We start from the raw sequence: 6,000 nt of genomic DNA, 5'->3' as shown, positions 1-6,000 counted from the left end.
ACGGTCAAATGACGATTATGGTCTAATCTATTGTTCATCTTCAGGCCCTAGAGTGCAATGTGTTCCCGAAATTTTTGCTTTTAATAATTTTTTCCAGCTCAATGGGGTTTCTAACCATTTTGGGGGAATCCTTGATCTGGTGTTTTCTAACAACTGTAGTGTTTCGGTTGAGAATTCTGAAGCTGTCTCTGTTCCTTGTGATCCTTATCACCCGGCGCTTGTAATCAAATTTCCCTTTAGCCAGGACCATCCACTTCTTGACAACTCCCATAAATACTTTAATTTCCGTCGTGCGTGCTATCCGGACATTTGTTCTTTCCTTTTGTCCTTCAACTGGCTTGAAACTATTGTATCTCTCGATGTGGATCAAGCAACCAATGCATTGTATGATGCTCTGCATTTCTGCGTTTTGAATTTTGTTCCTGAGGTCAGTTATAGTCCTTCTAAATTTCCTCTGTGGTTTTCTAAAGACCTCAAATCTATAGTTATTTCTAAAAAACGGGCGCATGCCAAATATAAAGTTTCCCGTAGTCCCAGAGATTATAACGAGTTTTCGAATCTCCGGGCACGCTATAAATATGAATACAAAAGTTGCTATAAATCGTTCATAGCTCAAACTGAGTGTAAGCTAAAAACCAATCCTCGGTCTTTTTGGGACTTTGTCCGGAAAAATAAATCCAGTGATGGGATTCCTTATACAGTTCATTTTGGTAAAAATATTGGTTCTGGCCCTGAATCAGTTTCTAGTCTCTTCTCTTCTTATTTTAGCACCGTGTATGCCACTCCCTCTTCCAGCCAAACTCCTGTTATTTCCTTTTCTCATTTTAACCTACCTAGTAACTGTTCCTTTACCACTAATGACGTCGAATTGGGTTTGTCTATGTTAAAAACTTCTAAGTCGGCTGGTCCTGATGATCTGCCTGGGACGTTTCTATATAACATAAGATCCGCTCTCTGCTTTCCTTTATGGTTGTTATTTCGTCGCTCCCTTGACACGGGAACCTTCCCATCTATGTTCAAGATTAGCTCAGTCACGCCTGTATATAAGACTGGTGATAAAACTGATGTAAACAATTATAGGCCTATTACTATCCAAAATCATATTGCCAAAATCTTTGAGCTGCTTGTCCTGAGGAGTATTCAGCCATCAGTGAATTCTATCTTAGTTGATGAACAGTACGGTTTTAGACCTAGCCGTTTTGCTACTGCGAATCTGATAGTTTTTCATAATTTCATATTGGAGGCCATTGAAAACCGAACTCAGGTTGACGTCATTTTTACGGACTTCTCCAAAGCGTTTGATCGTGTATACCATAAAATACTAATTGAAGTCCTATATAAAGCTGGATTTGGGGAGCCCATTCTTTCTTGGTTCAAATCCTATTTATCTGATAGGGTCCAATTTGTAAAAGTCTTAGGTTGTAAATCTGAAGTAGTCTGTGTACCTTCAGGTGTCCCTCAAGGGGGGCACTTATCCCCCTTGTTGTTTTCTCTATTGGTTAATGGTCTAAAACAGGTTATCCCTGATTCTATGTTCCTTATGTTTGCTGACGATTTGAAAATCTTCCGGATTATTGAGTCAGTAACTGATTGTGTAACCCTCCAGAAAGAGCTAGATGCTCTTGTTTTGTGGTTCAATTCTATGGGTCTATGCTTCAATGTAGGTAAATGCCAATCTATGTCTTTTGCCCGTAGTAGATATATTATTCACTACACGTACTTGATTAACGGGTCAAGCATTAATATTGTTACTATGAAGTAAGATTTGGGTATTTTTTTATGTCCAAATCTCGATTTTCATTACCATATTGAGGCTGTTTGCTGTCGTGCATTAAAGATGCTCGGCTTTGTCATACGCACTTCTAAAGAATTTAGGCTCTCTAGTTCTCTCAAAGCTTTATATTGCTCCCTTGTACGGCCTCTTTTAGAGTATTCTTCCATTTTGTGGGACCCTTTTACGGCCGCAGACTCTTCTTGCATTGAGAGGGTTCAGAGGCGTTTTTGTTCATCGGCGTCATTTATTTTGCAAATTCCACATCCACCACATGATTATAGGCCAGTGATGAATAAACTTGGACTTTTATCCCTGGCAGATAGAAGAGTTGATGCTAACTTGGTATTTTTGCATAAGCTGATTGACGGACGTGTGGATGCTCCCTCTCTCCTTTCTCTAATAAATTTTAAAGTTCCCTCTCGCTTAATAAGGTCTAATTCTCCCTTTGTTGTTCCTTTTCACAGCACTAACTATGGTAGGAATAATCCAATCCATCGCATGATGCGCATTTGTAATGAGCACCTATACTTCTCTTAGTAAGTTCTATTTTGTTTAATAATAATCTGTTATTACTTATTTCTGTTTTTACCTTTGTTTAATTGTGTTTTATTTTTATTTTTATATAATCGCCGTATTGTTAGGCGTTTACCTATTTATTGTTATAATTCATGTTCATTACTACTAATTGTGTTGTACTATTGGGCTCTTATAGCCCGTTCACATTTAAATAAATAAATAAATAAATAAATAAAAAAAATTATTAATAAAAAAAAGCGGGCAAGTGAGTACCGCTCTGCTGTACATTAGGTGCCGTATGGATCATTATTATATATTATAGGAGTGTTAAATTTGAATCCAATGATAGTTATCATTGTATACGAAAAACGATTCTGAACGAAGATGATTTGTCAGCCTAGGATATAATTTCTTGTGGTTGGTGAAAAAGGTGGTTTATGTTTTAATGGCCTGAATACAACAAAATTTAAGTTCTTTTATAATAATTGTAAGTTAAACTTATGAAAAACCTTGTATTAAATTTTCAACTCTTAGCTACTTATACAAAAATTTTTATGAAAATATCTACAAAATAATTTGCAAATATTCATGGTTTTGACGAATTTTTGTCAATATTTGAACTTCAAATGCTAATAAAAAAAAATTGTGATTATGTATTCTTATAATTTTTTAATCTCTATAGTAATAACTTATGAGGAACTTTGCATTAAATTTTCAAGTATTTTGATAGGGCCAAAAAGATTTTATCGACACATAAAAAAACAATTTTCAGAAAAATTGAAAATTTCAGTTGTCTATAAATAGCTCAAAAAAAGTCAAAATATTTTGAAATTTAAATCACGTATAGAAAACGCGAATCTTAATAACTGGTAAAATTTTCAAGTATCTACGAATTATACTTTTTAAATAATAACAAATATCAAAAATCGTTTGAGGCTAAACTGTTATTTAACGCGGTTTTTGTAAAAATTTAAATTTCAAACACTCATAAAATTTTTTTGTCTGAATCCGGTAGAGTTTTTTTTACAGATATTTGAAGAAAAATGTATGGAGAACCTTGTACCAAATTTTCAAAACTTAGTTACAAAAGAAAAAATTTTATGATTTTTTAACTTCAAAATTACTTGCAAATTTTCGCGTTTTCGAAAGATTTCGTAAAAATTTTAACCAAAAACGCTTATAAAAAAAAATTGTGACTAACGATTTTTAATTTTTTTTAGCTACATTAAAAACAACTCATAAGGAACCTTGTATTAAATTTTCAAAACTTTTTGGTCATCCAAAAATTTTTTATCGACACTTTAAAAAAAATTTCTCAAAAAAATCGAAAATTTCAGTGGTCTATAAATAACTCATAAAAAGTCAAAATTTTTGAAAATTTAACTATATACGGATACCACTGACATTAACATTTGGTGAAAATTTCAAGTATTTTTCAGTGATTAGTTTTTGAATTACAACCATAAAAAAAAATCGATTTGGTCGAAAACTGGTTTTGAGTAAAAATTGCCGTTTTTCCGTCATTTTTTTTTTTTGTTTTTCTCGATTTTTTTGAAAACTGTTGGAAAATGTTTTGAAACTTTTTACCCCTATAATGCACCAAGGATATTCACTTTTACATCGGAAACCACCCCCATTGTTTGAAATTGGAGCATTATTTCGACTAGTTATGCTGTACACAGACACAAAAACAAAAAAACACACACCATTGTAAAATCAATACATTCATCACTTCGTTCAGAATCTAAAATATATTTAGCAGTATAATAGGTAATAGGTATTGGTTAATTTACATTAGATATTGCGTATAATACATTTAATTTTTTTTTTTTTCATTTCATTTTCACATAAAAATGATGAAAATAGAAGAATCTTTGTAAATAAATTTGATATTAATACTAATAAATAACATAATACATTTAATAAATTCATATTTACCATATTAAGTTACTATAATACATGTCCATCCAATCTGTATCGTAACATATTATATTCAGTCATAATACTTCTGCTTAAGTATACGCACACAGTAATATAAGTAAGTATATATATATATATTGGTATATCCTCATAACAGTGTACCTATGTATTGAAATGTCACACTTATAATCATAATCATAACTATACACTGTATAAACTCTTGTTTCTTATCCATGGGCGTAGTTTGGCATAATTATATGTGGAGGCTACATAGGACTAGAAAAATATACCATTCAAAAAACTCTTTTCGTTTAACTGGAATTAAAAAGAAAAGAACATTTTCTAAAAAAAAAACAATTTATATTTGCCTTCTTCTTAACCTGGCATTTTATTATGCAATATCAAAAAAGATAATACAATTAAAATGTAATTATTAAATCAAACATAGGCGTCTGTGTTTTTCTGAAAAAATATTAAGTACATTTTCAGATTCTATTTCATGTGATAAATCTCTTTCAATATGAAGTATTGACAAATTTGTAAACCTATCATTTGTCATTGTATTTCTAGTCCAATTCTTTATTCGCCTCATAACAGAAAATGAACGTTCACATGAGGCAGATGATATTGGTAAAGTAAGTGCAGTTTGCAAAAGTTTATAAAAATTTGGAAAAATATTGTTGTCTACAACAGGTATGATGTCATCTATTTCATAATTTTCTTTATAGATCATATTTTTTATCTACCTAATCTTAATATATAGTTTTAAACTTCATAGATTAGGTACCTCATACTTATTAACAAACTCAATACTTTCTTCATATTTTAATTGTATAAAATTGTCCACTCTTAAACCGATTTTTTGACTTTCTAATGAAAACCTATTTTTCATGCCATTTATTACACACTCCATTATTTTAAAATAAGCATTAATTTTCCAATATTCAAAATTTGCTACATCGTTAGATAAATTATCATATTTCATGATAGAAGAACAATCATCCGCTTCCCCAGTCTTAGAACTGACACAATAGTCACTTAAATGTATTGGCTCTTTCTTTTTACGCTTTGAACCTAAGAGTATAAATATTTAAATTTAAATTGATAAATAATAATTGAATACAGGAAAGTTTTTAAAATATACTTTTAAAGATGTCTAATGAAATGTCCAAATTATCAGCAAATTCTTTTTTATCTTTCTAAATTATTTTAAATTTATCAGAACAACGATCCGTTTCAAAAGTTTTTATTATACCATTTATTAAATTAATTGAATTTCCTAATGTGGCTTTTTTTGATTGAAGTTGAGTACTTAAAATATTAATTTTTGTAAGTACCTATGTCTTGGAATAAAAATAAAAAAACTATAAATGTTCCCCTTTTCATCATATTTTGAATCCCTTTTAAAAAATTATTTACATAGTTACTTACTTAATTATTTTAATAATTAAAAGAATAAATTAGGTTAATTTACCTATAGCTTGTGCTACATCCATATCATTGTTATTGTAAATTTCTTCACTTAAAATTTTAAGAATGGCTGCATAATTGTCTTTAACAGACTTACAATTGTTGTATCTACATACCCAACGAGTATCACTTATTCGCATAATGGTTGATGCTTTTATGCTTATTATTTGTTGCATATCTTTTAGTTTTTTATTGTTTGAAATCCGAGCAAAATAAACATATAGTGATTCAATTCCGTTACAGAAAATGTTTGAATACTAAAAAGTATAATGTAATTACTAATTATATAAGCACCTAAAGAACAATGAACAATTTTAATT

The sequence above is a fragment of the Aphis gossypii genome, unplaced genomic scaffold (genome assembly GCF_020184175.1).
Source record: "Aphis gossypii isolate Hap1 unplaced genomic scaffold, ASM2018417v2 Contig00461, whole genome shotgun sequence".
NCBI lineage: Eukaryota > Metazoa > Arthropoda > Insecta > Hemiptera > Aphididae > Aphis > Aphis gossypii.
This window is presented reverse-complemented; position numbering follows the sequence as displayed.